This window comes from Microcaecilia unicolor, chromosome 1, assembly GCF_901765095.1.
Source record: "Microcaecilia unicolor chromosome 1, aMicUni1.1, whole genome shotgun sequence".
In the NCBI taxonomy this organism is placed as follows: Eukaryota; Metazoa; Chordata; class Amphibia; order Gymnophiona; family Siphonopidae; genus Microcaecilia; species Microcaecilia unicolor.
The window spans coordinates 140,187,425-140,209,796 of NC_044031.1; the positions used below are offsets into that span (position 1 = coordinate 140,187,425).

A 22,372-nucleotide genomic window follows, 5' to 3' on the forward strand; every position below is an offset into this window, starting at 1 on the left:
AATCATTTGGACCCGAAGCATCTTCTCTTTTTGAGCTTCTCTGGATTTATGGGTTCTTTTCTGCAAACACAAAGAACACAATTTAGAGAATTGTGGTCTGGCCCCAAACACTGGATACACGAGGAATGGATGCCAGCCCCAGAGATGGTCCTATTGCACCAGGTACAGAGCTTAAAGCAAATGAGGAAAAAAAGGGGCAAGCTCACCTGAAAAAATCTCAATGTTACCTGGTCAGTGCTCAGGCCTAAGGAAGTCTTCAGAGCCAAAAAAGAAAGAAAACTTTAAAATGGGGAAAAAAAACTCTAACAGAAGAGGGCGACAAACACAGAAGAAAACAAACCTTCACACTGGTAAAGCCAAATCACAAAGTGACAGTGAAGGAGACAAGATGGATGATGTAAAGAAACTTCCACTGGACTTGAAAAAGTTCACAGCAAAAGTTTATTAACAAAAACCTGGACTCGACACGAGTCGTGTTTCGGCCACTCTGGCCTGCCTCAGGAGTCCCTAAAAACAGTACATAACACATATAGAGTAAAACAATTAAAATGTTAGCAAAAGACTAAAATTAAACAAATGACATTAAAAATTAAACTTGATGCAATCAAAAAACGCACTTAATGCAAAGCCAAGACACAAGACTGGCTGCTTTCAGGTAAATAGAAAGAACAAATGTATATATAAATGATAAAACAGTAATAAAGTAAACATAAAATAACAACAATATAAATATAATCATAATATAAATATAATATTCCAGAATGTGTATTATGTATAGCCTAATTGATATACAGAAAATAAACATTTGTATATATGTGTGTATCTATTTAGGATTGACTTCTACGTACAACCTAATTAATATACAGAAATTAGAATTATCTAGGAATGACATTATTAAATTCAAAACAAAATCTATGCAAAAATAGAATACATATTATACACCTGTACTATATGGGCTAGTATATTGAAATCAGAAGTGTGGTCTATATAGAGATAACAAGGGTATGGTTCATAATGGAACAGTGTTTCATTTTAACACAAAATAATTATAATTTTGAGAAGTGGTCATACCAAAAGTTAGATGTGAAAACGGAGGTGGGGGGGGGGGGGGGGAGAAAAAAACTGATATTGTGAAAATGTAAAATATGGTATCTGTATGTTATTGCTATAGTGTTTTCTGGAAAAGCATGCAATTGTCCAACAATATGTACAGTTAGCAAGCAAAAAGGAAAAACAAATGCTTAGACGAGTATTAAAAAAATTATAACACATACATGGATGGGTATGACTAAAAAATGTAAGAGAAATGTAAGAAGATATACAGATATAAATAAACTAATCTATATTTATATTTGTGAAAAAATGTCCAAAGAGCAAGAGTCACAGAAGAGAGGGTAAAAACAGCATACAAGCATAAACAGAAACAGAAAAAAAGCAACACTGGGCCATCAAACATATAAACGGCGAGTGACCGACTCCCTTGCAAATGTGCTGTACATGATGACGGGGGCGGGACAGAGACGGAAACTGCGCAAAGCCGCCGAGGTCGCTACCGCCCCCATCCCTGCCCGAGGTCGCCGCCACCAGCCCTCCACCCGGCCCAGGCCCTCTCTCCACTACTGATTACTTACATCCATTCGCCGGAACGCAGCACGCACATCAGCTGAGCTGCCGTCCGCCTTCCTTCCCTGCCTGTGCCCTGCCCTCGCTGACGTTACGTCCTATGAAGAGAGGCTGAGAAGGCTAGGGCTTTTCAGCTTGGAGAAGAGACGGCTGAGGGGAGATATGATAGAAGTGTATAAAATAATGAGTGGAATGGATCGGGTGGATGTGAAGCGACTGTTCACGCTATCCAAAAATACTAGGACTAGAGGGCATGAGTTGAAGCTACAGTGTGGTAAATTTAAAACGAATCGGAGAAAATTTTTCTTCACCCAACGTGTAATTAGACTCTGGAATTCATTGCCGGAGAACGTGGTACGGGCGGTTAGCTTGACGGAGTTTAAAAAGGGGTTAGATAGATTCCTAAAGGACAAGTCCATAGACCGCTATTAAATGGACTGGAAAAATTCCTCATTTGTAGGTATAACTTGTCTGGAATGTTTTTACGTTTGGGGAGCGTGCCAGGTGCCCTTGACCTGGATTGGCCACTGTCGGTGACAGGATGCTGGGCTAGATGGACCTTTGGTCTTTCCCAGTATGGCACTACTTATGTACTTATGTACTTATGTAAGGAAGGCCAACGGCAGCTCAGCTGATCTGCCCTGCTGCGTTCCGGCGAATGGATGTAAGTTCAGTAGCGGAGAGAGGGCCTGGGCCGGGTGGAGGGCTGGTGGCGGTAGCGGTGACCTCGCGGGGGGTGGGGAACGGTGGCGACCACGTGGGGGCGGCCAGCGTCGACCTCCGAAAACCCCAATACCAGCCCGTTTTAACGGGCTCAACGGCTAGTCAGGATAGAGATAACGGTCGTCCTTTAATCTGAAAATGTGCACACAAAAAACTTTCCTTAGGTAAAATATAATATCAATCCATCAGTAAATATGTGCCATAGTCAACGCAAACATTATTTCCTTTATTTCCTTTATTCAGTGCAGAGACTACCACAAGAAATTCCAAATTGCCCATTTACTTATGAAGGCAGTTTGTAAGAGGTGACTGTAGTGTTACATAGAAAAACAAATGATAATTAATAAATCATGAATAATAGACTTTCCATGCAATGTGACAGTGTAAAAGGATTTCTTTTGGAAATATACAAGGTTCCAATGCACAAAAACGCATTTAAAAAGCATCATACAATATTGTAACATAAAAGGCAACGTTAAAAATTACCATGTCACTCCATACATCTCTAAAGATATGTTTTTAAAAAGGTAGGTACCCCCATTGTACTGTAATTGTGGAACATAATAAATAAGCTAAAGATATGTGTATACATTAATGTGCTACATTATAAATGTATATTTATTTAGCAAAAACTGTACATAATATATGCGGTGAATGCTTTCCATAAACATATACTAAGTGTTGCACAGCATCTGTGGTCTTACTACAATTCTAGAGATCCTCCTGTTTGCAAAGCTTAAAATCTTATTGTCTAGCGAGTGGCACTGCTTATGCTGTATCAACTTCGGGAGAATATATAAAATTCACTTACCCACTACCTTGTGATTGTCCCTTTATTCAAACAGAACACCATCTGTGAAAAAAACCGCCAAAAGTGAAGAGCCTGCACTCTGAATTGCTGTGCCTATATCCAGGGAAAGATGTGTGCTAGCTAGGAAGGCAACGTCATTTAGTACAAAGGTCCTACTAGCTACATAAAAAACTTTTTTATATTTTTTTTTAGCTATGTATTATCATTAAATGAATACCACCTATATAATCCTGGTGTAGTGGACCCATAATGTGATTTTTTTGTGATCAAACAGATTTCCGTAGGTGAATGGAAACAGCAATATGGGGAGCATGCACTTCAAGGTGTGTTTTAAAAGGTAGCATCACTTATTGTAAAAGGTCCTGATAGCTGCATAAAAATCCTCCAAAGTTTTGGTTGTTCATTTAAAGTGAATACAACCAATATAATTGAAATGTGGCAAAGTAGAATAATTACAAATAGAGTTGCTAGCTTGTAAAGGGTTGCAATGGGAATATCCAGAATACTTGTGCATTTAATTAAAGCTTTTCATGTTATGTTGTGGTTGTGATTTAAGTTGGCAGCAGCAAGATCTGCAAGAGGGTCAGATATAAAGAATATATCTAATGTCAGCATAAGAACGTGTTATTTAAAAGTATATATACAGATAATGGAGCAGACATAATAACATTATCAAAAAAATATTAAAAAAAACAAAACAATGGTCAATCATCCTTAAGCAATGATAGCATAGGATCAGCAGTACAAACATGTCTCCATACAAAGCAAAATGATATAGTAATGAAACGGACGCTAGCAAGGGGCCCCCTCCCTCCGTCCCTCAGAGCTACTTGCGTTACTTGTTCGGGGTTCGCGTTCGCCTCGCATTTCGGCCCTCGAGTGTTATAGCTCCGCCCTCGACGTCATGACGTTTTGACGCGTTGCCTTTTACATAGAGAGATAAGACTTTGTTTCTCTGGAACAGGAGAACTATGTATTGTACAGCAGACGGTGCAAGCTTTGTATATGCAGCACCAGGATTTCGTTGCTGGGGATAATGTTGTTTATCTTTCTTGAATCTGGTTGTTAAAAAGGGTATGACAATTCATGCTTTTCTTTAAGTCTTATGGGTATAGTATTACGGAGGTTAAATACAAAGCCTCCCTTCAGGAATGTAGCCTTGATAGGTTTTTTCCTCCAGCTGTGCTGTTTTTTTTTTGTCACGCTATGTTAACTTTCAACTTTGTGATTTACTGAAAGGTGCATGACGGCATTTTCTGAGGCTTATAAGAAAAAAAAAAAAAGAGAAATAAATAGGAATTATTTAGCTAAGTTTTTGGATTGTGGAGTTATTACAAATTTTATATACCTTGTATACCAGGATTTTGTGCTATCCCAGTGCCCTTCTAGGCAACTGCCTGGGTTGCCTCACTTTGTTTCTCTTTTATTACATTAGATTTAACATTTGTATTCTTATAGCTCCATGCTGCACTTGGGTTCAAAGCATGTTGCATCTGTTGTAATTTACTGTGAGGTTTATGGTATCGTGTTCATTTACTGACTATAGTCCCTAAAGAATGTAAAGAAAACCACAGAAGGTATCCCACACCCCAAAAGCTAAAACATTGGATTTTAAAACTCAGATTTGTAACTTATGTCAAAGTTACCGAGAGAGCTTGTTTCCTCCCCGCTTCTGCACAGATACATTCACTTTAAACAAACCCTGCATTCGGGGGGGGAAAAAAAAGGGGTCCAGTTTGTGCTTTTCTTCAGGGACATATCAGCTGCCTGTAGTCATGATTCATTTGCCTTTTATGCAAACCTTATGAGTCTCGTAGGCAGTGCAAATCACAGCTGCTTAATTGTATTGCACTAAATTTGTTTTCCTCCACTGCAGAGGAGGGATGCAAATTCCTAAGTTATTCATGAGACTTGCAGACTATTTCTTGCCTATTCTCTGTACCTACCTCAGTAGGATTTGTAGAATAAATGTTTGTCTAGTGAAATATCCCACGTGTATGTTCTGTACCCCAGGTAATTGAGATTTCAGAGAGATAAGTTTTAGGTTTCATGTGGATTTTCGTTGTTTCAGTGTTCAGTTGTTTGCTTATGATGTCACTCTTCTTTCTTTTATTGATGACTTGCTCCCTCTGCTGATCTTTGTGTGTATTACATGCACAAGTTGCTTTGGGAAAGAAAGAAGAAAAAAGAGACAGTCCCTGCCCAAAGGAGCTTGCGGTCTAAACCAGGGCAGACAGACAAGACTCACAATTACAGACTTTTGTTTTAATGTGATTTATGCAAGGAACCGTTTGTCTACTAAACTACTTAATGTGTTTAATTCATCATGCTTGTGATAAATATATATCTGTGTTACTTTACCTTGGGCAATTGGGACTCCAGAGATATTGCCCCCTCCAGGGTAAAGGAATTTAGCTGAATGCTCAGATTAAGAAGTTGTTAATGTACCTTGAATGAGAATGCTTTGTGCTGCTATAGAACATTTCTAGGCACCTGCCTACTTTGCTGACATCATCCTAAGTTCTAACTTTTCTCCATAAATCATATGTCTCATGATTTTAGCTGGACGCTTAAACCTGGTTGTCCAGAGAGGTGAGGTGTACCATGATAAAGATCTAAATGTAAGTTTTAAATCATAGGGAATCACATTGTGAAGAAGATGGAAGCAAGTTCCCAGTCATTGAAAGGTTACTGAGATGTTTGAAGCTTGTAAAAGATATACTGCCAATGTGCAAGTTGTGTGAATAGTGTGAATAACCACATGGCAGGAGTACATGATTATGTGCTACGAAAGTACACTTGTAAGTTAGATAGAAGGGTTGTGGAAGTGGATATATGTGGAAGTGTTTGAACAGGACTATACTCTTTGGGGATAGGCCAGAATAGCAATTCATTTTATTCTGTATTACCTATCAAAAGAAGCATGAAATTTGAGCTAATGGCATTTTGTTAAGGGTTTGACCAGATATTGAGTGAATTATTATCATTTATGCCCTGAGGCCTACATAGAGGCCCTGTTCTGATTAATTGATTTATCGTTTGGAGTCCTCTTTCTTGTTTTTCAGGTTCATCAAATTGTCCTCTCACCTTAGTTGGCAGGCAGGACGTGACATCATTTGACTGTGATCACTGATGGCACCAGTCTGTGTTAAGGCCTGCTGTCTACCATTCCTGAAACAGACCTGGCCACCGCATTCTCCTCTGTTCTCAGGGTTGTTGCCTATTACTGCAATTAACTTTTTAGAACTGTAACCTTTATATCCCAAAACAACTCTGTTAAGGTTGCACCAATGCTGGAAGGAGATTTTGGTTGAACTCATTTTTTAGATAAACTGCTAAACTCTAGGCCAGCAGTTAAACTGGTGGTCCATATAGGAATATTGCTATACATTCTCAATTGTAATGATTTCTTTTTGCTTACTTGGTATAGGCATCATCAGTAACTCCTCTGAAGCCACTGATTGTTTCCTGTATGATATTGTTTCAAGACATATTTCTATGGTATCGCATGCATTGTCTCATGTTGCAAACACAAGATCCTAAAGTTCATCAAGTCCTACACACAGTATACCCTATGCAGCTCGACATAGCAACCCGCCAGAGATCTGATGATGTGCCAGATCAAATATGGACCAGTTGTCCAGTACGTGGGTGACCTGTTCATTGTGTAGTGTTCGCCTGAAGGTTCTTGACAGCGGGCTGCAAATGCCCCTGAAATCTGTCACCTGCTTGAAGCTGTGTGGAAGCCAAGAAAAGTCGCTGTGATGCACTGTAGGGCCCACACAGGGAAGACAGATTCCATAGCCCGGGGCAACCGACGTGCGGACGAGGCAGCCAAGAAAGCCTGTCAAGAACCCTACCCTCCTGAACCTACTCCTCATCCATCTCCCTGAAGAAACCCCCGCATTTGCAGAAACTCCCCCAACAGGGAGTCTTAAAATTTACCAGAAGTCAGGAACCCCCGAGTACCGACCAGTTCAGGACTTGAGGAAAGTCAATAATCAGGTTGTGGGTATCGTTGCTCTTGTACCTAATCCCTACTCCATTTTAGCCCAAGCGCCAGCCCAAACCACATGGTACAGTACGAGTACGGGCCTGTCGTCCAGTATGTAGACGACCTGTTGGTGGCCCGGGAAACGTACACGGACTGTGCAGAAGCTACCCTTTACCTCTTGAAAACCCTGGAAGCCCTAGGGTACCGAGCCCGCCGAAAGAAGGCACAGATATGCGACATCGAAGTCGCGTACCCGGGATTTCGCCTCCGAGAAGGAACCCGGAGGCTCGGTACACCCCGTACCCAAGCTATCCGCAACCAACCCATTCCTGCAAATAAGAAAGAACTGTGTGCGCTACTGGGGGCAGCCGGATACTGCCGGATCTGGATCATTAATTTCGCTGTTTTGCCCCAAGACCTGTATACCAAACTGAAAGGGCCTGAACCCGAGGCCCAACCCTTCCAGTGGGAAAAACACGAATTGAGGGCCCTAGCGGGTTTGAAAACAGCCCTTGTATCCCCCCAGCACTTGGACTCCCAGATGTAACGAAGCCTTACCTTCTTGCGGAAGAAGGCGGGGTCTGTGGGAAGTGGAATACTTCCAAATGTTGCCTGAACATTGATGATACTGCAGCTGCGGTACTAAATATAGCTAATGACATTAGAAAGCTTGCACATGTTCCCGTCCAGAGATGGACATCTATGCTTGGTGGGAATCTCTCCTTGGGGGCACCTGGTGGAATAAATTAATATTTTTCGGTGTCTATCTGTTTGGGGGCCTTGTATTCTTACCCTGTTTACTTCCATGTGTTTTATCTTTTGCTCGCAGGGCTATGGCACGTATTGCTGATCAGCGCGCTCTGCAAATTATGTGTCTCTAGATGTATTGCCTCCAGATGTATTCCCCCATACCGCAATCCAATGTTGATGAAGCTGAAGTCTCTTCTCCCAAGGCGATCGACGGGCCGACACCTTTGTGACAGCGCAAGTCCGGCTACAAAGGGGGGGGGAACCCACTAGGGACCCCCCGTCTCGACCCCGGCGAAGTAACCAATGGCTGCACAAGGGCCTAGGGCTCTCTTATTGCCTCCTTTTTCTAACTGTCCCTGTCTCTCTCTCTTCCCTTTTAGGGCCCATGAAGGTGATACTCTCCACCAGAATGTATGTTCAAGTTTCAAAAGGGGGGAATTGTAGGAGTGGACAAGCGAACACTGTGCACGGCCTGCAGCCATCACTAGACTGGCAGGACAACCTCAAGCTCTGTGCATACTACCTATGGACTTTGCTCTTTGCACACAGCTTATGGACCTTGCCTTCTCTGTGGCATACTTTGTACTTGAATGTTTACTGAACATTTGGCATCTCCTTGTATTGTGCCTTAACCATCAACTGTCAGCTCCTGTTAGCTAGATAGATAACTGTTTGAGACAGGATGCAGACGCATTAGATAAAGAGCGTTACACACTGTTTACTTTATCTGGACTTTTGTGGACTTTTGCACTAACAGGATTTTCTATTTGGACTTTGCATTCACACTTGCACCTTTGCTTTGTACCAAAACCTCAGCTTTCATATAATGAGCCTAGACTAAGATCTAAACCTGTGCAGTTTGGACTTTTACTAGTAGTATGTATTTGTTAACCAGCAGCTAGATAACAAGTTGTAGTAATCAGCAATTTAGGGTTGTAGGGAAGGCAGCTGGCTCTGCCAGCGCAGTCTCGTGATCCATGCATAGAGGCTGTATTGTGTAAATGTGCTGGAACACTGCAATAAGTTACTGTTTTGCTGAAACTGGAGTCAGTTTATACTAGAGTTAGATTTTGCTGTAAAGGACAATCTATTGTGCTTAGCTAAAAGAAGCTGTAACTTGTAACATGACAGCCATTAACTTTGCTTTTTCTGTGAAATACATTTTCTCTCCTTCTGTGCCTTTTCTGTTGTGTGCAAAGCCAAAGATAAGTTTCGTTTTCTGGGTTTTGTGTAAGATCCTCTGTCTGCAACTGCGCATGACTACTGATAAGAGTGTATAAGAACGAGTGTCAGGTGACGCTCGGGGCACAGTATCCCGAGTCTGAACTTGGTACTGTGTGAGCTAGCTAATAAAAGCTGTCATGCCTCTGGAACCAATTTGCCTCTTGTCTCCTGTTACAGTAATAGCATATATACAGACAATAAAACCGGCGTAGCAACATTTACAAAAACATCCAGAGGTCAATCATCCTTATGAATTTGATGATTTGCCTATTGGTTTTATGTAAATGTTTGTCAGCAAAATATATACATCCTATATAATAATTCCCACCTCCAACGTTCTGAGGCTGCCTGGAACCCTGGCTCCCTGGGAGGTGGTCTGCTAGGTGCGGTAGATCAAACTGACGTCATGAATCCCACACAGCTCATCGAATCCAATGAAGTGCCACTGATTGGCTGCACCTCGGGTGAAGTCACCAGCCCGACGCCCAGCAACAAACCGCGACCCAGCCAGCAGCAAACAGCGACCCAGGCAGGGGGAGGAGTAGGGAAATACGCGTGTTTCCCTACGCCTCCCCCTGCCTAGGAATCGTTCGAGATTGGCTGCCAACCTCCCGAACCACCCGTGCACACTAACCGCCCTCAAAAAACCGCCGCCGCCCTCCCTCTCCTCTCCAAGTCCGGATTCGGACTGTCGGAGAGGACGAAGAGGGAGGGCGGCGAGACGGCGAGCGAGCAGCTGTGGCGAGTGTCCAATGTGGAAGAGGCGGATGAGGGCTCAGGGCAGAGGTCGGGGTTCAGTGGTGACTCGGAAGAGGGGGAGGGAAAGAGCAGCGGGTCCGACTCCAGCGCAGCCGTCATCCCCATTCACTCAAAACAAAGCAAGCAAACCTATGAGATGCTGCAGGACGTTTAATAGACAGGAGTGGAAGTGAGCAAAGCAAGTCTATGGTAAGCAAGGAAGCCCATTGGTGAATCTCTGTTTCCACTCCCCTACGCAGCCGTCATTGGTATACACTCAAAAACAAGCAAACCTACGAGCTGCTGCTTCACATTGTCGTTTTTAAATTGTTGTTCTATCTGAAACAAGTCTAAAGCTGTTTCAACTGGATAGACAGTGCCTTAAAACGTGGAGGACAAAAGGAGGGGGGAGACAGACAGACCCTGCAACTGGGAGGGAGGGAGGAAGGGGGGACCCTGCAACTGGGAAAAAGGGAGGGGGGACCCTGCAACTAGGAAAAGGAAGGAAGGGAGGGAGGGACCCCCTGCAACTGGGAGGGAGGGGGGACGACGACCCTGGCACATACTCTCATTCTTACACACACACTCGCACCCAGTCTCACTGTCTCTCTGTGACACACACACACACTTGCACATTCACTCTCTCTCACACAGTCACTCTCACACACACCCTCTCAAACATACACACTCCAAGGAAACCCTTGCTAGCGCCCATTTCCTTTAAAACAGAAACGGCCCTTTATTACTAGTTTTTATATATGTAATGCCTGTTTTGATTAACATTTATTCATGTTCATTTTTTTATATGTTTTTTATGTTAGACCCCTGAGGTAGGCGTTTGTACACCAAAACACAGCCCATTTTGGGTCATTTTCAGATTAAAGGACGACCGTTATCTCTATCCTGAAGGCCCAGTGTTGCTTTTTTTCTATTTCTGTTTATGCTTGTATGCTGTTTTTACCCTCTCTTCTGTGACTCTTGCTCTTTGGACATTTTTTCACAAATACAAATATAGATTAGCTTATTTATATCTGTATATCTTCTTACATTTCTCTTACATTTTTTAGTCATACTCATCCATGTATGTGTTGTTATCATTTTTTTAATACTCATCTAAGCATTTGTTTTTCCTTTTTGCTTGCTAACTGTACATATTGTTGGAAGATTGCGTGCTTTTCCAGAAAACACTGTAGCAATAACATACAGGTACCATATTTTACATTTTCACATTTCCACTATATACTCATCAGTTTTTTCTTCTCCCCCCCCCCCCCTCCTTTTTCACATCTAACTTTTGGTATAACCACTTCTCAAAATTATAATTATATTTGTGTTAAAATTAAACACTGTTCCATTATTGAAGGGGTGGAACGCTGGATACTACTCGAATACTATGAATACTACTGACCACCAGAACAACCTCATGTTTTGTGCCTACTGATGGACTTATACTTATGGACTCTACCTCTGCTTTTGGCCTTTTAGCCATACTTTATTAATGCACTGGACCTTTTGTGCCTTACATATAATGAGCCTAGACTAAGACCAAAACCTGTGCAGTTTAGACTTTTACTAGTAGTATGTATTTATTAACCAGCAGCTAGATAACAAATTGTAGTAGTCAGCAATTTAGGGTTGTATGGAAGGCAGCTGGCTCTGCCAGCCCAGTCTCATGATCCATGCATAGAGGCTGTATTGTGTAGATGTGCTGGAACACTGCAATAAGTTACATTTCTTGCAAAGTAACAATTTCTATGAAAGCTATGAAACTGACGTATCTTTTCTCTGTGAGAACTACAGAACTACTAATGTATTGCGCATGTGCCTGTACTGCGCATGTGTGTGTGTGACGTATGATGCGTTTTATGCGCATGACTAGTAATCTGTATAAGAACGAGTGTCAGATGACGCTCGACACACAGTATTCTGAGATTGTACTCGGTGCTGTGTGAATTGCTGGCAATAAAAGTTGTTTTGTTTTGGAACCAATTTGTCTTTCGCCTCCTGATTTTTCGGACCCGTTACATTGGCGACCCAGATGGGACAGGAGTAGAAAGGGAAATCGGATTATATTCTTTCCCCTTCCCACTGCAGGCGGATCGGTTCACCGACTCCCCCGGCCGGGAAAGTGGTTAGTGGCCACCGCTGACTTCAGCGTCCACTTCACGGCGGGAGGGCCGATCAATTCCGGCCGGCTGAAAGTGGGACTGTGAGGCTCCGACAAAACAGCTTTCTCATTTTTCTTTTTCCTCTCCGGAGAGACGCGTACGACGGCGCGGCCTGCTGGGACGACGGACAGGCGAGTATACTCAACGTAGTGACCGGCTCGGTAAAGGGCCGAAGAAGAGGATTGATCACCCTCTTAGCCAGTGACTAATACGGACTAGGTCCCGGAACCTCACTAGGCTTGGGCGAAGAAACCGTACGGGAGGGTTTCTTGTTGTGTGCGAAAGTTGTGTGATTGGGCCTGCAGTTCCAGGCTGGGCGACCACGTCCTGGTCAGGCCGAGTGTTGACCCTTCTGTGTCCGGTGGAACGAGACCCCTTACTCCTCCACCATCCCTCTCCCCTTCGTCTGTCTCCTATCCTTTGGCACTCAGGTTAGGATGGGCGGGGGTGGTTCCACACCGCTAGACTTAATGACGGAACAATTAGCGAAGTGTTCGACCAAGATAAATGCAGTAGGGCCGGGATGATACAGCGATGTCAATTTATGTGGCCCGGGTTAGGAATTGCCGAATGGCCCCCGGAAGGGTCATTTGAGTACGAAAAGGTGGCGGCGGTCATGAATATTGTTATAGTTGGGGGAAACCCCGGGTGCCCAGAGGACATCCCCTACATTGAGGCGTGGTTAAGCGTTGTCCGAGACCCGCCCGATTGGGCCCAACATAAAGTAGAAAAAGCCGCCCTTATGGTGATAAAACAGAGGAAGGGGCGGGGAGCCAAACGAATCCCGGCCTTCGCTCTCCAAACTCCGGCAGTCGCTGCCGTTCCGAAGGCCAGGGGAACCGCCCCTATAACGGCAACCGCCCCTTCCGTTGAAGCCCCAGAGGCCACGCCCCGTACTACCGCCAAGAAGGCCACGCCCCGTGCTACCAGTGCGCTTCCCAAACCTAGACCACCCATGAAAGGCCGAGGGAAAGCTCAGGGCCCGCCCGAAAAGGTGTCCCCCAAGGCCCCAGTTCTTGTGACCACGGAAGCCTACGAAGATGATGTGGCGCCTCCTCCATACGTTCCCCTATACCCCGACCTCGCGGACTTGTCGGATGGCCCGGATGACGCTGAGGCCTCCGAGTCCGAGTCGGACACTGGAGACGCTATAATCCCGGACCCCACAACCAACAGGAAGAGTCACAGAGTAGTGAAAGCCGTTACCCGATACCCCCAGTCGAGCCCGAGAAGTACACTTCCGGCTTCCCGGAGGACAGAAGTGACTAACCTATACCCGGTCCGGCAGTCTACGACCTATACCCCTAACCCAGTGGCCGATGCCCAGCCCATTCAGTCGACCGTCTATAGCCACGTCCCCTTCTCCAGCGCTGACCTATATAACTGGAAGCTGCACGGACCATCTTATGATCAGAAACCCGAACAATTGATAGAACTGGTAGAAGGCATCATTTACAGTTATAATCCCACGTGGGCCGACCTCAGGCAGTTGAGCGCCCACATCCTGACCACTGAAGAACGCCGCCTCCTACAGCAAAATATGGAACAAGCGATCCGAGACGCCAACCCGGGAAATGCTAATGTACAGGCCATCCTAGATACAGAAGCCCCTACCGCGGTCCCTGCATGGGACTACCGGACCGAGGAAGGACAGGCCGTCATTCGCCGGTACCAACAGGCATACCTGGCGGCCCTTAAGAAGGGAAAACAGAAAATTACAAATATGGGAAAAATTCACAATATAGTTCAACAGAAGAATGAAAGTCCGGGGGACTTCCTCGAGCGCCTTATGGATGCATTTAGAAGACATAGTCCAATAAACCCCGAGGACCCCAAAAACGCCTCCACAGTGGTCATGAGTTTTGTTAGCCAGTCAGCACCCGACATACGGAGGAAACTCCAGAGAACCGAAGGATTTGAAGGGATGGGCATCAGCCAACTGAAGGCCATAGCTGATCGCGTGTTCGGATACCGCGACCAAGAAGAGAAGGCCGAAGCCCGGAAGGAGTCCACCAGGCGGATGTGCGAGAATGCGGATGTGTTGGCCACAGTGCTGGAAGAACGTTTAGGGTCCAGGCCACGGGGCAGAGGTAGAGGCCGAGGGGGGAGAGGAACACGGTCCCCCTTAGGACGCAACCAATGCGCAAACTGTCGGGAGGAAGGGCACTGGTGGGCGGACTGTCCGGAGAAACCGCGTGACCAGAAGAGAGGGGGGGAAGATACCGACCACCCAAGGGCCCCCAGACAAGGACAACGAGGACGGGGCCGTGGCCGGGAACGGACCGAACAGCAGGAATGGCAGATGGCTCTGGACGCCACCCGGGACCATACGGCATGAAGGGACCGGGAGGGTAGAGTCCCCACTGACCCTCTGGTGGAGATCCGCGTGGGGACGCAATTGATGAAGGCCCTCCTAGACACGGGGGCCCAACGTTCCGTCATCACCACAGCCATCGCCCCGGCCACAAAAGAAACCATACCAATTATCGGTGCTTCTGGAAAATCGCTCACAGCCCCCCTCCTCAGGGAACGCCAAGTCCAGATCGGTGGGACGATGGTGTCTCACCAGTTCATCCATATCCCCGAGTGCCCCGTCCCCCTGATTGGCCGCGACCTACTGTGCAAACTCCAAGCCACCCTGAAGTTTAAACCAACGGGCGAAGTGGAAGCCCATTTCGAAGACCAACCAGTGACGCTCCTCTGCCCGGTGCGGGAGGAATGGAGATTATATGCCCCCCTTATTGCAGGCCCTAACGACAGCCGCTATTACCAGGACACCCCTTTCGCACAACAGAGAAGGGACCTAATGGAAGAGGTGCCCAACGTATGGGCGGAGGTGAACCCTGGTGGACTAGCCGTCAACGCCATCCCCCTCTGGATCGAACTCAAACCAAATGCCCAAGTTGTCAACCAAGGACAATATCACATCCCTTATGCAGCCCGGCATAGCATGCAAACACACCTACAGAAACTCCTTCAGCACGGGGTCCTGAGACCTGTCAGATCTGCTTGGAACACCCCATTATTGCCCGTGAAGAAGCCAGGAACGTCGGAGTATAGGCCCGTCCAAGACTTGAGAAAGGTCAACAACCAGGTAGCCGACATAGTTGCCCTCGTACCGAACCCTTATTCCATTCTCGCCCAAGTGCCAGCCCAGACCAAGTGGTACAGTGTCATTGATTTGAAGGACGCCTTCTTCTCCATCCCCCTTGCCGCCGACAGCCAGAAATTGTTTGCCTTCACGTGGGAAGACTTACAGACTGGTAATAAGCAGCAGTTTACCTGGACACGACTCCCCCAGGGATTCAAGAACTCCCCCACCCTCTTCGGCGACCAACTCGCTCAGGACCTGAAGACGTATCAGGACGAGTATGGGCCGGTCGTCCAATACGTGGATGACCTGTTGGTGGCCCGTGAAACGTACACGGACTGTGCAGAAGCTACCCTTTACCTCTTGAAAACCCTGGAAGCCCAGGGGTACCGGGCCAGTCGCAAGAAGGCACAGATATGCGAGATCGAAGTCGAGTATCTGGGGTTTCGCCTCCGAGAAGGAACCCGAAGGCTCGGTATCCCCCGAACCCAAGCTATCCGCAACCAACCCACTCCTGCAAATAAGAAGGAACTACGGGCACTCCTCGGAGCCGCTGGATATTGCCGCATTTGGATCATCAACTTTGCCATCCTGACCCACAGTTTGTATGCCAAACTGAAAGGACCTGAACTCGAGGGCCAAAATCTCCGGTGGGAGAAACACGAACTGAAAGCCCTTCAGGACCTTAAGGACGCCCTTGTGGCCCCACCAGCGCTCGGACTGCCAGACGTGACTAAGCCGTTCCACTTGTTCATCGACGAAAAGAAGGGATTGGCACTTGGAGTCCTCACCCAACTGGTCGGCACCTGGCAACGCCCTGTAGCATATCTCTCCAAGGGAATGGACAACGTGGCACGAGGATGGCCGGGCTGCCTCCGAAGCATTGCGGCGGCCTGTCTGTTGATACACGAGGCCAATAAACTCACGTTTGGCCAAACACTCTTTGTGACTACGCCCCACGCCATCCGCGGCCTACTCGAGAGCCACGGACCCAGATGGATGACCAACTCCCGATTGGTCAAATACCAAGCCCTCCTGTGCGAAAATCCGGAGGTGCGGATCCTGGACACCGCTAACCTTAATCCCGCTACTCTCCTTCCGGCCCCTGAACCACCACTCCACGACTGTGAAGAGGTAATGGCCACTGTGCACTCGAGCAGACCTGACCTGAAGGACCAACCCTGGCAAGGGGGCATCACCCTTTTTACCGATGGAAGCAGCCAGGTGATAGAAGGAACTCGAAGAGCAGGCTATGCTGTCGTGTCTGAGGACCATGTGATCGAGGCTATGGCCCTGCCGCCCGGAACGTCAGCACAGAAAGCGGAGCTGATCGCCCTCACCAAAGCCCTCCAGTGGGCTGAAGGAAAAGTTGTTAACATTTACACCGACTCCAAATACGCTTTCCTCACCCTCCAGGTGCACGGAGCCTTGTACAAGGAGAGGGGATTTCTGACAGCTGAGGGGAAAGGACTTGCCAATGCCGCTGAGATCTGCCAGTTACTCGAGTCAGTATGGAAACCGAAGAAGGTGGCTGTGATGCACTGCAGGGCCCACACCGGAAGAACGGACCCTATTGCCCGGGGAAATCAGCGGGCAGACGACGCTGCAAAAAGAGCAAGTCAACTCCCTTACCTTTCTTGTTCCTCTGACCCTGTATTCGTTGTTCACCTCCCCACCGAGATCCCTATCTATGCCCCGCAAGAAATGGAATGGGCCCGGCAAGAGGGCCTGGAGTCACGCAATGGCTGGTGGATGCTACAAGACGGACGCATATGGATACCCGAAGCCCTGGCGTGGACCGTGGCCAAGGAGGCCCACGAACGAACCCACCTAGGCAAGAACGCTCTGGGACGCCTGCTCGAGAAGACCTATTACATTAACAAATTATCTCTGTGGACCAAAAATGCTTCCAGTCAATGCTTAACCTGTGCTCGGAACAATCCAAGGACGGGACCCGGTCCGACGCCAAGCCATGTTCTCCGGGGCACTAGCCCATTCCACGTTTGCCAGATTGATTTCACGCATATGCCCCCAGCACGAGGATATAAAGCCATCCTCGTCGCTGTGTGTACCTACACTGGATGGATTGAAGCGCAGCCCACCAGAACGGAAATGGCGAAGGAAGTCACCTCCTTATTGATCCAGCACATTCTGCCGAGATACGGCCTCCCCAAGCAAATAAACTCCGACAACGGCCCTGCATTCGCCAGCGAAGTTACGCAACAGCTCAGTACGAGACTGGGCCTCGACTGGAAGTTGCATTGTGCCTGGAGGCCCCAGAGCAGCGGTATAGTGGAGAGAGCTAACCGTTCCCTGAAGAATCAGCTAGCCAAGCTGTGCCAAGAGGCAAAGGCCAAATGGCCCGACCTGCTCCCACTGGCCTTGCTACATATGAGGTGCACCCCCAAGGCCACAGGCCTTACTCCTTATGAGATGATGTATGCTAGACCACCACCACTACCCTCTTTTCCCGACTCCTTGCAGATACAGGGCGAGAATTCCTTAGTGAGACAGATGAAAGCCTTTCGCGAGGTAGTGCAGGACATCCAACAATACACTGAGAGTGTAGGTCCCTTAGTCCTTACCAGTCCTACACACCAGTTTAGGGTGGGGGATGAGGTTTGGGTAAAGGAGTGGGATGAATCGGACTGTCTGAAACCCAAATGGAGAGGGCCCTCCCTTGTTCTCCTAACGACTCCAACCGCTGTTAAAATTGCAGGAAGCCCAGTGTGGATACATTGGACCCGACTGAAGCCTGCTGCCCCCACTAGCAGTACCCCGCAGCGTTGGACTGCACATCCACATCCTGACGCTCCACTACGGCTGACCCTCAGAAAAACGTGAACCGCTAGATTCATGCCTGCCCAGCAACAGGAACTCAGCTTTTGGACCCACTGCGTCTTTGGCTCTTTGTTTATTGCAGCCTTCATCCTGGGCCTTATCATCTTCTTGTTGCAAAAGCTCGGATACCTCCCACCACATATATAATGCTGAGCCTGCTACTCCTCCTTTGCTCAGTCCCGAGCCATTACCCTCTGAGCCAGAACTGCACTGAATGTTTGCGCCTGGTGCGCCATCGTATAGAAGGAGGGTACCACCTAGTCACCACCCTCATCCACCAGTCGCAGCCCCCGGACAGCGGTTGTCGGCTCCTTCCGACTTGCGCCATCATCACCCCGGCTGGCCTCCAACAGTTCCACAGGTGCCTTCAAGGCAACCTCACCGTCTGCCATAGCCCTACCAAGCCAAGATACTACAATGTCACCCTCAGTGTAGGACTCCCTGCTTATGTGGCCGGGTCCCCGGGGGTTGAAGGGGATGGCATTCTGTACTACGTTAATTCCACTCGCATCCTTGCTGGCGGTACCCAAACTGTGGCTACACTCACCTTCGACGTTTGCGCCGCCATGGACAAACACCCTTGGTCCCGTAAGTGTGGAAGCCAAAGTTGGCGTGAGGCATATGTGAACGACCACAAGTATGTCTGCCCTTTCAGTCCAGACATGAGATGCTGCTCCCCTTGGGTTTGGCTCCCGTGTGCCGGCGACACTCGAGCCTCGGGCTGGGAACGAGTATGCGCTTACACGGGAGGAGGATATACCGGATGCACCGGCCTGGGCGAATTTCGTCGAGGTTCTGGTAACTATGTGTCCCTCGACTGGCCCATCCGAGGCCACGACATGCCATGGAGAGGAACGTGGGGCCTTGGCATTGACGGAGGAGGAATGGATCCGCTGACGTATATTACCATATATCAAAGCCTCGAAACAAAGCCTCCCACGCACTACCAGACTACTGTCGTTGGGTACCAAGAGGTATTCGATGAAATCGCTCGCGCTGAAGAAGCCGCGACTAAGTTCCCCATCTCCCCAGAAGCGCGGAATATGTTCCTTAACCTGGCCGAAAACATTGCCTTCTCCCTGGGGATTACCAACTGTTTCGTTTGTGGAGGCACCAATATGGGTGAGCAATGGCCTTGGGAAGCGAGGGAGATCCGACAACAGACATGGGATGCGCTCAACACCACAAACATTACCTTTCCCCAGCGCCCGAAGCCGTACGAGTGGGCCCTGAGAACCAATATCATAGGTACCCTCTGCGCTAGTCGAGCGCCATCGAAGCATTATTCTGTACCCGTGGGGGATTCCGCTTGCACAGGGGTCCTTCAGTTTAACGGCAGTCGACATACCTGGTGGCAGACGGACCGCCTGCCTGCCCCGGAGCCCATCTGGACTGAACCCACCTTGAACGTAACGTGGACGCGCGGGGGAAATGCCTCCCTTAAGTGGGTAGCCCCGGAGGGCTACTACTATATTTGCGGGCGCAGGGCTTATGAACAGCTCCCGGCCCGCTGGTACGGTACCTGTTTCTTGGGCACCGTCCGACCTAGTTTCTTCCTTCTGCCCCTGCGAGTCGGCGAGACATTGGGCATCCCCCTTTACATGGAAATGGGGCCTAATAACATTGGCAGACGTAAACGGTCCCTCCCAAGTACCAAACCCAAAGTCCAGATAGGAGATTGGAAGGACAACGAGTGGCCGCCAGAACGTATCATTCATTACTATGGACCGGCCACATGGGCTGAAGATGGTACATATGGGTACCGTACTCCTATCTACATGCTGAATCGCATCATCCGCTTGCAGGCAGTGCTTGAGATCCTTACCAATGATTCGGCCTTTGCCCTCAATATTTTAGCCCGACAGAACACTAAGCTTATTACCGCAGTTTACCAAAATCGCTTGGCTCTTGACTACCTCTTGGCCCAGGAAGGCGGGGTGTGTGGCAAGTTTAACCTCAGTAATTGCTGCTTACAGATTGATGACCAAAGCCAAGTCATCAGCGAGATAACTGACCGGATGGTCAAATTGGCCCACGTCCCCGTCCAAACCTGGAACAGCGCTTGGGATTGGACCTCCTCCCTAACTAGCTGGTTGCCGACCTCCGGGAGCCTAAAGGGTCTCCTCGTCATGGGGGGCCTGTTTTTGCTGTCCTGCCTATTAATACCCTTGTCTCTCCCCTTTGTTTTCAGGTGTCTCCGCTCCACCATGGAAAGCATCGCTGACCGCCGTGCTGCTGCCCAACTTATGGCTCTCCAGATGTACTCCCCCATTCCCCAGTCTGATGAAGCTGACGATGAAGCACCTTGTGGCTGACGTGCATCTTTCACCTCCTGAGTCACTTAATGGGCCAGTACCCTTGTGTCAGCATAAGACCGGATACAAAGGGGGGGGGATTCCACTAGGGGCCCTCCGTCTCAACCCCGGCGAAGCAACCAACGGCTGCGCAAGGGCTTAGGGCTCGCTTGTTGCCTCCCTCGCTAACTATCCTTGTCCTTTCTTTCCTTTTTCAGGGTTCATGGAGGTGATACTCTCCACCAGATGGATGTTCAAGTATCAAAAGGGGGGAATGAAGGGGTGGAACGCTGGATACTACTCGAATACTATGAATACTACTGACCACCAGAACAACCTCATGTTTTGTGCCTACTGATGGACTTATACTTATGGACTCTACCTCTGCTTTTGGCCTTTTAGCCATACTTTATTAATGCACTGGACCTTTGTGCCTTACATATAATGAGCCTAGACTAAGACCAAACCTGTGCAGTTTAGACTTTTACTAGTAGTATGTATTTATTAACCAGCAGCTAGATAACAAATTGTAGTAGTCAGCAATTTAGGGTTGTATGGAAGGCAGCTGGCTCTGCCAGCCCAGTCTCGTGATCCATGCATAGAGGCTGTATTGTGTAGATGTGCTGGAACACTGCAATAAGTTACATTTCTTGCAAAGTAACAATTTCTATGAAAGCTATGAAACTGACGTATCTTTTCTCTGTGAGAACTACAGAACTACTAATGTATTGCGCATGTGCCTGTACTGCGCATGTGTGTGTGTGACGTATGATGCGTTTTATGCGCATGACTAGTAATCTGTATAAGAACGAGTGTCAGATGACGCTCGACACACAGTATTCTGAGATTGTACTCGGTGCTGTGTGAATTGCTGGCAATAAAAGTTGTTTTGTTTTGGAACCAATTTGTCTTTCGCCTCCTGATTTTTCGGACCCGTTACATTATGAACCATACCCTTGATATCTCTATATAGACCACACTTCTGATTTCAATATACTAGCCCATATAGTACAGGTGTATAATATGTATTCTATTTTTGCATAGATTTTGTTTTGAATTTAATAATGTCATTCCTAGATAATTCTAATTTCTGTATATTAATTAGGTTGTACATAGAAGTCATTCCTAAATGGATACGGAACACACATATACAAAAGTTTATTTTCTGTATATCAATTAGGCTATACATAATACACATTCTGGAATATTATATTTATATTCTTATGATTATATTTATATTATTATTATTATATTTTTACTTTATTACTGTTTTATCTTTTATATATACATTTGTTCTTTCTATTTACCTTAAAGCAACCAGTGTCGGGCTTGCCCAGTGGAGGTGTGACCTCTTGTGCCCGATGGAGGAGGATTTCTCACCGAGCTGTCGGCCAACCCCAAGTTCCCCCTGTGTCCTCCTCCGTTCCCCAAGGGTTGAGCCCCCAGGTGCGGGAAGCAAACAGTAGAGAGAACTGAGTCCAGAACAAAGTCCATGGGGCACGGCCAAGCAACGGCCAGAAGCAGGACCAGGAGCCAACAGAGGTCAGTACCGGGCAGCAAGCAGTAGCAGATCCAGGAACAGGCAACGGTCAATACTAGGCGGCAAAGAGAAGTAGATCTAGAAGAACTGAACTACCCAGGAAACAGAGTAGAAGCCGAAGCATGGAAGGACTCGTATTCAGGCTTTAAATAGAACAGGAATTAGGCCCAAACATGTGCAGCTGTCAACAAGATGGCTGCCCCCACCGGAGACGCCCTTATGCCCAAATATGGCCTTCCTTCCTGAAACTGCCCAACTCCAAGATGACTGCCACAACTTAAGACACCCACCTCTAAGATGGCCGTCCTAGCCTGGAGATACCCAAATCCAACTTGGCCGCCCCATCCTCAGATGCTCATATCCTGAACGGTCAGGGAACATGACAACCAGTCTGTGTCTTGGCTTTGCATTAAGTGCGTATTTGATTGCATCAAGTTTAATTTTTAATGTCATTTGTTTAATTTTAGTCCTTTGCTAACATTTTAATTGTTTTACTCTATATGTGTTATGTACTGTTTTTAGGGACTCCTGAGGCAGGCCAGAGTGGCCGAAACACGACTTGTGTCAAGTCCAGG

General features: G+C 47.4%; 1 protein-coding gene across 1 annotated transcript in view; it reads right to left on the reverse strand.

Annotated features, from left to right (window-relative positions):
- Positions 1–3,263, reverse strand: part of ASNS (asparagine synthetase (glutamine-hydrolyzing)) — a 238,436-nt gene extending 235,173 nt beyond the window's left edge. Inside the window, exon 1 of the mRNA XM_030200859.1 lies at positions 3,158–3,263. The gene's annotated coding sequence lies outside the window, so the exon portion shown is untranslated. The remainder of the gene's footprint in view (positions 1–3,157) is intronic.
- Positions 3,264–22,372: the final 19,109 nt, after the last annotated feature.